General features: G+C 44.7%; 1 protein-coding gene across 1 annotated transcript in view; it reads right to left on the bottom strand.

Annotated features, from left to right (window-relative positions):
* VSTM5 (V-set and transmembrane domain containing 5) overlaps positions 1-11,267 on the bottom strand; it is a 32,426-nt gene that overhangs the window by 8,825 nt on the left and 12,334 nt on the right. The gene's annotated exons all lie outside the window — the stretch shown is intronic.

Below are 11,267 nucleotides of genomic sequence, written 5' to 3'. Positions count from 1 at the left end.
GTTTGAGGTTTAAAGATTATCTCAGGGCAGTAGTTTCAGGAGTTCATCAGCTATGGCTCCAGGAAATCTGGAGTCCATGAAAATTTAAAGTTCTATTCTGCATTTCTTCTGGTCTCATGGCAACATTTATATAATTTTGTATTTTTCACTGTTATTTATTGAATAATAACAAATAAAATTTATTTTTTAAAAAATCTTTTTAAATTCTCCTGATTAGACCAAGCAACTTTATGGACAAATTTTAAAGAAAAGCTTGAAGTTTAAAAGTTTACTTTGCTTTTCATCTTCACTTGTAAAGATGCAGAGAGGAACTAAATTTCTACCCATCTCCCAGATTAGATGGCGGATGTCTCCTTTAAGGAACAAGTCACAAGAACTGAAATATTTAGCAGGACAGAAGTCACTGGAACCTGAATGAGGGACCCTTTGAAAGTCTGATTCCCTGGAGACGGTGAGATGAGACCCTCTGGGAACTAATCAGGGAGCTTGTCAGAGAAAGTACTAGGCAGGTGAAAGCCCCTACTGAGCAATGGGCTGGAATATGATACTCAGAATGGTTACTTATTCCCTTTCTTACACCAGTTTCTAAAAACTGATTATTTAGGAGGGATATATTTCCTAAAATCACAATAAAGGTCAATACTGCTTGGATAACAATGACAATGGACAAGAATATCAACTAATGGTGAGACAGATTTATTGCTGACATGATCTCTGGATTTAAGGAGTCACAGAGGATACACCTTAATTAGGATAACTCATTTTTCTCTCATTTATCTGCCAAATCACTTATTCAGCAAGTAGGATCATCAGATGCAGCTGAGAACAGGAAATAAACATCATTGTTGTCACTATCAAGCATTTAAGCAGCTAAAATAGAAATCACGAAGCCTAGGGTTCAAGAGTCCTAGTTCAGAAAACTGTTGGAGCGGGGTGGTGGAGTGATGAAGCACGTTACAAAAGGGTTATTTCTAGTGCAGTGAGGTGTAGTGGGAGATGCCTGATGCGAGCAGGTACACCTAGGTTCAAATCAGGCACCTCCTAGCTGTGGGAATTGGAGAAAGCTCCTTAACTTCTGTGAGCCTCAGCTTCCTTCTCTGTAGAACAAGCCCTGGAAAACCTCCCAGGAGGAACACTGTGAGGATGGTGAGGTCACACTGTGAAGCCCAGCAGCGGTCTAGGCCCTGGGTGGGTGGATAACACCTAATATCCGTTCAGGAGCTGCAGCCCCCACTGCTCTCCCTTCTCTGGTCCAGACTGCCACTGGCCTGTTAGGGTGACCAACAGTCTGGGTTTGCCTGGGACTCAGGGGCTTCCTGGGATACTAAAATCAGGACCCAGAACCAGTTGCTGTTGAATGGATTCCAGCTTATGGTGACTCCATGAGTAGAACTATGCTCCACGGAGTTTTCAATGGCTGATTTTTCAGAAGCAGATGCCAGGCCTTTCATCTGAGGCACCAGTGGGTGGACTCGAATCTCCAACTTTTTGGTTACCAGCCAAGCTAACTAAATGGTGGTATTAAACATTTGTACCACCCCAAAACAAAACCCACTGCTGATGAGTTGATACCAATTCATAGTGACCCTATAGGACAGAGGAGAACTGTTCCATAGGGTTTCCAAGGCTGTAATTTTCACAGTGCTTTAACCACTGCACCACCAAACCAAAAAACCAAACCCCTTGCCATTGAGTTGATTCCGACTCATAGTGACCCTATAGGACAGAACAGAACTGCCCCATAGAGTTTCCAAGGTGTGGCTTGTGGATTTGAACTGATGACCTTTTAGTTAGCAACCGAGCTCTTAACCACTGCACCACCAGGGACTCCAAAATCAGAACAGTCTTGGGCAAACCGGGACAGTTAGTCACCCTAAGACTCAACAAAGAAATGTTGACAAACAAAAAGAAAACTCCAAGATACAGAACTGCTGATTTCTGAGGGAGAGAGGGCTCAGAAGGGTCTCCCTCACCCTTAGGAGATGCACAGGCAGCCGCTTCAGGCTTCAACTGAGGGAGGAGGAAATCATTCTTTCCTTAACCCTTTGGCTCCTTAACACATATGGTAGCCTGGCCTCCCAAGGGTCAGCAATCCCACTGTACTCCCATTTTAATGGAGACCTCCCAGTAGTCACTGAACCCAACAGCTGGCCCTCCAAAGTTTCTTAAACAGCAGGGCACCACTGCTCATTGATTATTGGTGTGGTGAGGAATATATGAAGCATATATTATTCCCATTTTACAGAGGAAAAATCAGAGCTCAGTGAGGTTAGGTGATTTGCCCAAAGTCACAGTGAACTGCCAGTGGAGATTCAAATCCCAGGCACTTTCCATTGTCTAGGTAATGGAGCCATAAGGTTTGCAGGAGCTGGGGAAGGAACAGGAATAGTAGGATTTTTAAAGTGTGGGAAAGAGAGGAAGTGCAGTCAGGTAGCGTGAATAGTAAGTGGACCCAAGGAGGCATAATAGCCTGCAGCTGCAGCATGAGGCATCTGTGAAGAAGGTGTGGTGTGCGGAGGTGGAACAGTTTGGAGTTAACCAAAGGAGTCAGAACTTTATCCCTCAGGCAGTGAAGGTCAGGATAGGATTCAAATAGAGGAATGGCAAGAGCTGAACTGGGCTTCTGGAAGGGCAGCCTGGCAGTGGAATTCATTATTTTATCACTTATACACGTGAGCAGACCTGGGCCCACCATGTGTGCTGTCCTCTGCATCCTCCTGAGAACCAAAGGCTGGAGCCCAAAGAGCCAGAAACAGCCTGAGGTGCTGGGTGTGGCTGTGCCCTATGCCCTGCCTCCTCCCTCCTCCCCAGGCCACCAGCCTGAACTAGGGGTGGGGGAGTGGCCAACAGGAAGTGCACATTTGCTTGGCAGGTTTGCACTAGAGAACTCTGTCCTACTCATCTCGGAAGCCCCAGCGTCCAGCACAGAGCCTGGCATATTGTAGGTTCTCAAAAACATACTCATATGAATGCCCTGCCTGTCAAACTGTTGCCAATTTGCAGAGATCAGGAAGGGGGGATGTTTATTGAGCTGAGGGGCAATGGATCCAGCTGAGGGAGGTGCTGGCACAGCCCCTTTCCCAGCCTCAAGTCATCTGAGTCAAGCAGCTAGGAGGAGAAACAGCCCAGTTTTAAGACATAACTAATATGTCCATATCCATGCCCAACTTCTGCCCTCCTTTAAACAGGCAAGCCTGTGATTTCGGAAACACAGCTTGTGTAGACCAGCACAGTAACCCCAAATAATGGCTTTCGGGTTTAGCTGCCACAAATAGTGGTAACTGACCTCTGTATACAGTTTGCAGGGTACCTTTCCCTCCTGACAGCTCAGCTAGTAATTATCCCTCTCAGTTCCTGAGCACTCTGAGACCAAAGCTCAGGCTCATTCCCCAGGGGGTTCCTACATGAGCCTGCTCTGTTAATGATGATGGGAAGTCACCCAGATGTCAGACAAACCCAAAAACAATGTGGACACATGCAGGTTTGATGGACACTGGCAGGCTGGTCCTCTTTCTGTATTCTTACCTCAACCAGAAAAATCACTCCAAAATAGGACTAGCCACCATTTCTACTGTTAATACCTATTATGTACCAGATGTTACGTTCACAGTATCACAGCCCAGAGCAAGCAAGGCTGGGATAGTTGAGTAATTTGGCCATTATCAGACTGGCAAAGATAAAAAAGTTTGATAATATACTATGTTGTCAGGAGTGTGCAGAAGTTACACTCAAACATTACTGTGGAGATTGTAAATGGCTGTAACCTCTTTGGAGGGCACTCTGGCAAAATCTATGAAACTATTTAAAAGCACGTACTCTTTGACCTAGAAATTCCACTTTTAGGAATTTGTCCTACAGGTAATAAGTGCAAATGTATGCAAAGGTTTATGTATAAGTCTAGTCCCTGGGCATAGTATAATCACTTTTAATAGCAAAAGACTGGAAACAACTTACGTGTTCACTGGTAGGGGACCAGTAAGATATGTTATCAATATTCATACTTTGGAATACTACAAAGTTAGATCTATATGTGTTGATATTAGATGTTCTCAGAAATACTGTTAAGTGATTAGTCTCTATGTGTCTGGAGTAAAAGAGAAAAAGGGAAAACCAAAGACTCAGAGAAGAAACTAGTCCACACGACTAGCAGTCTACACAAACCATGATCTGACCTACTCTGAGATCAGAAGAACTAGATGGTGTCCAGCTACCACTACTGACAGTTCTGATCATGCTGGAATGGGAGCAAAACGTGGAACAGAATTCAAATTCTTAAGAAGTCCAGACTTATTGAACCAGTTGAGACTGGAGGACTCCCCTAGACTATTGCCCTGAGATACTCTTTAAACATTGAACCAAAACTATTCCATGAAGTTATCTTTTAGCTAAATAACCGATTGGCGCATAAAATAAACAATATCATCCATGAATACTGGGCATCTTTAAAACAAATCATCTATATGAAACCAAATGGTCAACATTTACTCAAAAGCAAAGACAAGGCAAGGGGACAGGGAAACTAGATTACTGGAAATAGAACAACCAGAACAGAACTAATGAGAAAGCTGACACACTGTGAAAAATGTAATCAGTTTCACAGAACAAATTGTGTAGAAATTGTTAAATGGGAACTTAATTTGCTGTGTGAATTTTCACAACAGTTTTAATTAAAAAATATATATATATATTGTTAACTGAAAAAAAGTACAGGGCAAGGCAGAATAGTGTGTAGAAAATGCTGCCATTAGAATAAAAATAATTTTTTGTGTATACACACACATACACTGTTATCCATTTAAATGCATAGAACATCTCTGGAAAGATACTTTTAACAACCAGGAGTTGTGGTTGTCTTTAGCGAGAAATCTGGCATAGAATTTCACTCTATACCCTTTCGAATTGTTTGAATATTTTAGTAAGTTTGTCAATTACTTAAAAAATAAAAATGCTGTGATCCTAAAAGTAAATAAAATGCATGCCAAGACTGATTCTGAACCCAAGATTTTTCACATTTGAAACTGTTAGTAATTGACATTGCAACAATTGAGAAAGTCCTTCACAAGCACTTTCTCACCCTCTAAGGCAGGCGGGAAACTTAGGCTAAGGAACTGTACTTCTTGTGGGCTACATCTGCCAGGGAGTGATATAAGCACTTGACGGGCACTTGTGTATTTGTTCACACTTTACAGGTCAGGAAATTGAGGCTCAGAGACAAAACATAAGTGCCCAAGTTCTTGCTAAGTAAAAAATCAGAGCTGAGATTGGAACCTAAGTCTCTTTTCACTGTCGTACAACTGCCTCCAGCAAGATAAAGCACTTGAGTACAGAGGTGGAGTTTTACACTTCCCTTATGTTTCCCAAAATAGTATATTTCTTGGTGCTGAAGTTATGGGAGATGGATGAGACAAGCAACAAGAGTCTAGATCCAGCTGTCTAATACAGTAGCTGCTTGCCACATATGGCTATCGAACACTTGAAACTGGCTCATTGGAATTGAGATGTGCTGTAAGGATGGAATACACACTGGATTTTGAAGACTTAGTAGGATATGAGAGTGTAAACATTTCATTAATCATTTGTAAATATTGATTACATGTTGAAATGATAATGTTTTGGATACACTGGATTAAATAAAATATTAAAATTAATTTGATCTGTTTCTTTTTACATTTTTAAATGTGTCCACTAGAAAATTGTACATGACATCTATGACTTGCATTTGTGGCTCACATTATTTTTCTATTGGACAGCCTTGGTCTGAGCCCCAGCGGCACAGTGGTTAAGAGCTTAGGCTGCTAACCAAAAGGTCGGCCGTTTGAGTTCACCAGCCGCTCCTTGGAAACCCTATGGGGCAGTACAGGGTTACTTTGAGTCAGAATCGACTCAGCGGCAATGGGTTTACCTTTCTCAACAATGTGACCTCTCTGTTTCCAGTCTTTCCTCCTCATTCTTTAAACACGTTGACACCCTTTTTCTGCAAGTCCTGGCATCATCCTGAGTGAGTATCTTCGACATCCCTATGGTCAGTTCATCCCCCCTCATCTATAGGTACCTCCTCCCTCTACCTCAGCCTCCAGTAAAGCAAATTCCTCCACTGGGCTCATCAGTCCTTCCACTCCATCATCTCCCTCTACTTTCACTCAATCCATCACCCTTCCTATCCAGCCTAGATTCCATGTTCCATTATGTCCTAAACACTCTTGCCAATTCTCTAAACTTCCTTGACCTTACTTAGTCTTTGCATCATTATCTGCCTCGCAAAACCCTACCTCTGGATCAACAACTGTCTACTTTCTCTCTGCCTATACCTGAGTAGCCAGCATTTCAGGAGAATGGCCCACAGCAGACATTCTCCAGGACAAGAGAGTACATTGTTTCCTGTATAAATTCATGATCGCTGAATTCAAGAGAGCTCTCCACACTACCAGACAATTGTACTATTTTTTCACATAAATTTACTCTTCCTTTTTTCACAATGACTATTAGAAGGTCCCTCCAATCTCACTGGACCTCCAAGTTCCTTCTCATCCCTCAGTAGATGACCTTCCCTTTCTGGGACACTGCTGATGACTCCCTCCTGCTTGAAACATCCTTGGGGCTTCTAGGCTACCACACCTGCCTGGTGTTCCTTCTACCTCTCTGACTGCTCCTGCTCAGTTTCGTTTGCTGTCTCATCTTTTCTGATCTGCCATTAAACGCTGGAGTTCCTTAGGCATGGTCCTAGACCCTTTCCTCTTATTCTATATTTTCTAGGCAATCCCATCCATGCACACGGCTTTTAGTCCAATGACTCCCAAATTCATATCACTAACCTGCACCTCTGAGCTTCAGACTCATTAATCCAACTGCCTACTTGACATCTGCACTTGACAGTTGACAGGCATCTCAAAATCAACATCTTCAAAGATAAATGAAATACACACACGATCGCGTCTATGTGCATTGACTATCTCTGGAAGGATTAGAGGCAACTGGTGACAATGGTTGCCTTTAGGAGGTAGGGGGTGTACCTAGGTGGCTAGAGCACAAGAGTAAGGGAGAATTTAAGTAGACACCTTTTGAATTTTGGACTGTGTGCAAATAATACCTATTCATAAGATAAATAAAATGAAAAAAAAAAAAAAGAATAACATTTAAAAACAAAACAATGTATAACCCCCGCCCTCCCCCACCACTACCCAAATCTGGTCTTCTGGTGTTCCCAACCTCAATGAAAGGCTTTCCCAGCCAGCCAGTTCCACAAAGCATCAACTTGACACCACCTTCTTCCTCACCCCCCACATCCCATCTGTCATCAGGTCCTGTCAATGTTATCTACAAAATGTAACTTGAATCTGACCAGTGTGCTCTCTTTCCTCCACCATCATGTAGTCCAATCCATCCCCTCATGGGTGGGCACAATTGTCTCCCAATTTGTCTCACCATGCTCATTCATCCCCTCTAACCCATTCTTCACACAGCAGCCTGAGAGATATTTTCAAAACATGAATTGCATCATATCACTGTCCTGCTTAAAGCCCTTCTTAGTCTTCCCAGGGCTCTGGGATTAAAGTCAAAACTACTTCAATGGCTTGACTGGCCTGGTGTGGTCTGGTCCTTGCCTACTTCTCAGACCTCAGAGTCCTCAACACACCCCTCATGCTCTGGGCTCCCAGCACACTGCCCTTTCTTCAGTGTCTTGGATTCATCACGTTCATTCTCACCACAGGGACTTTGCACATGCTATTCCCTCTGCCTTGCTCCCTCCTTTGTTTGCCCGTTAACCTTTATTCAACCTTCAGATCTCAACTATTACCTGTTTCAGGAAGCCTATCCCAACCACCAGTCTAGGTCAGGTCCCCTGGGATGTGTTCTTATAACACCTTTCCATCCTAGTAACTATCACAGTTTGTAAGTATGCACTTACTTGTGTGATTATTTAATGCCTGTCCCCTTGCAGACTGTAAGTTCCACAAGGGCAGGAGCTGCCTATTTGGCTCCCCACTGCAGACCCAGAACCCTGCAGAGTGCCTGACACGTAGACGTGCATTCTTGCTCAGTGACTCCCCCTATAGGCAATACATCTAGTTTGGGGGCAGAAGGGGTGGGGTGCCCAGGACTATGCCAAGCTGAGCACAGGATCAGGGTTAGGACCCCATAGCCAGCTCTGGTGTGATCCTTGGGACTCAGTTTGCTTCCTTCGCCTTCTCTGAAATATATGTGCGGTCCTCCTGTCTGAACTGCCCCTTACACACACACACATACACACACACATGCCCACGAAGCCCAGTTTCTAAGTTTCTGCCAGATGGAGGCCATACCATATACAGAAAGAATCCTAAGGAATCCTACCCGGGAAGCAAGGGCTTCAGAGGAGAAGAGTCAAGCAGATGCGGGTCCAAATACTGATCTGCTCCTTGTTAACGTTATAACTGGTCAAGTTACCTCAGAGTCACACAGCCTCTATTTTTCATCTGTAAAATAGGGATGGCCATAGCCACCTCACAGATCTGATTTGTTAGAAAGAATAAAACTGAGCGAGTGCATGTCCAACACCTAGCACAGTGCCCTCGCACCCCCCTTCCCCACCATTGTAAATAAAAAATAAATGTTAGCCATGGGTATATACCAGGTTATATACCTGCCACGCCTAGAAGAAGCCCAGGACTAATCAGAAGACAATTCATGGTGTAGTTTGTACCTTAGGATGCTGCAAACACACCCAGGAAAAATATAATTTTTGAAACAAAGAAAGCAAGCAAACTGCTTCTTTGACCCTTGAATGGAAACTCAGTCACTGTGGTAAGATGTCAGATCCACCCTCCTCCCCAGATGCCATTAGGACACTTCATTCTGGCTTTGGATGACTCCGGAAGGGGGAGGCTCTGCCTGTGAGAGCAGAAGAGGGCAAGGTGGCAGCTGGAGAAGCCCTGGGAAGATTTGCCCTGGGCGCGGGGAGCACACACACTGCTGCTGGAAGACCCAGGTTCTGTTCTGGCTGCACTACATTCTAGCTGGGTGACTCTGGGAAAGTCCCTTCACTTCTGTGATGTGCTTACATCTGAATCACCAGCACACAGCAGTATGGGCCATGAGAGATGGCTCATTCAAACAGGGCCGTTGAACTGAATTGACAGATCTACCTGATGTAAAGGAACAAGTTGCGGTTCAACGGTCTCTGAAATCCCATCCCAAAGTATGTAGAAGGCTTGGTTGACGAGGGGAGCAAAGAGAGATCTGGTGTCCTGCTTCTAGGCACTGACTTCCAAAAGAAATCTGATCCAGGCCCATGTTGAGCCTGGGGGCAGGGATATTGTATTAGCCCCATTTTACAGAGGGGCAAACAGTCCGAGGGGCCTCAACTTTAGGTCCCCTGCCCAGTGCCTGGGGCTGAGGGACCCACATTTCCCTCCTGATTCTCTGGAATTAGCTTAAGGGTCTATCAGAGGTATTATTCCAGCACCTTCCATCCATGGTCCAAGACCTTTCCAAGCTTCATTACCTGAACTGTCAGTTATAAAGCAATTGGCAAGAGTTGAAAAACCTGGTTTAACTAAAGAATGGTCACCCCTCTACTGGCCCACAGAGAGAGAAGGGATGCTCATGATTCTCTGCCACTCAGAACTTTCCCCTCCCTACTGACTTGACTACCTCCTACTTCACCTTCAAGGCTTCTTCTTCAAGAAGTCTCCTCCCAACACCAAACCAGGCCAATGCCTTTCTCCAAGCTCCCGTGGCATCAGGTGTTGAAGTCATCTGTTTGGGGATCTGACTTCCCCTCTAGGCTACATGATCCCTGGAGTGCAGGGACTGTGCTATGTACCTCCAGCTCTTGGCACAGTGCCTGGCACATAGTAGGTGCTCACAAACTACTTATTGAGCCAAACCAAACTTCAAAGCAAAGCAGCCTTGTCTCTTGATTTAAGCCTGGTGGGAAAGTATTTATAGGGTTTTCAGGAAAAAGAAAAGATATAAGAGAGGAACTTCCAGGCAACCTGGCACTATAGACAGAAGCACCACACCATCCCTCCACAGCAAAGATCTGAAAAACTAAGTCAAACAGAGACAAATGTCAATCCTGGAACCCTAAGCATCAAACGAAAAGATAAAGAACTCAGCCAAGCACCAAAAGGAATAAGAAACTGAAAGAGAACAAAAAGCGAGGAGAGATAACGTGCAGAGGTCCCCTAACAGCTAACGCCGCACGGATTCACCATCTTGGACTCCTGTCAGAGACTGGTGAACAGGGAGTACGGGAAAGTAGCTTCACGGAGCTCCCAGCAGGAGACAGAACAACTGGTAACCAGCAATATATACTTCCCCACCTCCCACCCTTCTTCACCCCACTCGGCCTCCTCTGCTTCCTGTGGCGACAGTCTCTTGGCCAGGAACCACAAGCTTCACCCCGATGCCACTTGTATTCCACCTGCTCTCACTGGCCAGCTCCCTGAGTGTCATTTGTTGGTTGCTACTGTTGCTTTTTTCTGCTTCTTTTGGTTTCTTCCATACTTCTCACCACCTCCCTCTCCTTTCTCTCAAATACTTGGCTCCGTGTGCCATCTTTGCTTCTTCCTGAAAGGCTGTGAAATGCTGCTTGACTGTGGAAAGTCTTCCCGGCCCACCCTGCCATGCTGGTGGGATCCCCAGGGCTTTTCTTGTTTGTCTGTTTGATTTCTTTTTCTTTTCTCGGCTTGGGAGCCCCTTCTAGCCAGGTTGTACGGCATGGCTTGGGAGCTACTTCTCCAGTCTGTGCAGCTGTGAGGTGGGATCCCTGAGGGCATTTCTTTTTTCTTTTTTTGTTTTTGGTTTCTTTTCTTTCCGTTTTCCTTTTTGTCTTTCTTCATTTCTCAGTTTCTCATCTCCTATACTTACCTTCTCTCCCTGTCTCCTGAATAGCTGGTGCTGTTTGACACCTCTACCCCTTCTAGCCAGGCTGTACTTCGTGGCCTGGAAGCCATTTCTCCAGTGTTTGCAGCAACACCAGTGGGATCCCTAGGGGCTTTGCTTTTCTATTTCTTTTTTAAAATTTTTATTTATTTCTTTTCTTTTTGTTTGTCTCCATTTCTCGGTCTCTCATCTCTCCACTCCAATGGCAAGCTCCCTTAGCACTCTTTTATTTGTTTGTTTTTGGCTCCTGTTTCTCTCTTCTCTCTCTCCTCTTTCCCATGCCCTCTTAGCTCTACACATCACAATCTCCCCCCTCCTTCCTACCTATCTGCACCATGCTCTGGACATCACACCCCCAAGCAGCACTGGCATGGCCTACCAGAACCTGCCCTGCACTGATT

Source organism: Trichechus manatus, unplaced genomic scaffold (genome assembly GCF_000243295.1).
Source record: "Trichechus manatus latirostris isolate Lorelei unplaced genomic scaffold, TriManLat1.0 scaffold00141, whole genome shotgun sequence".
Classification (NCBI taxonomy): Eukaryota; Metazoa; Chordata; class Mammalia; order Sirenia; family Trichechidae; genus Trichechus; species Trichechus manatus.
Note: the sequence above shows the minus strand (reverse complement) of the source record. Positions and strands in the feature narration are given on the sequence as shown.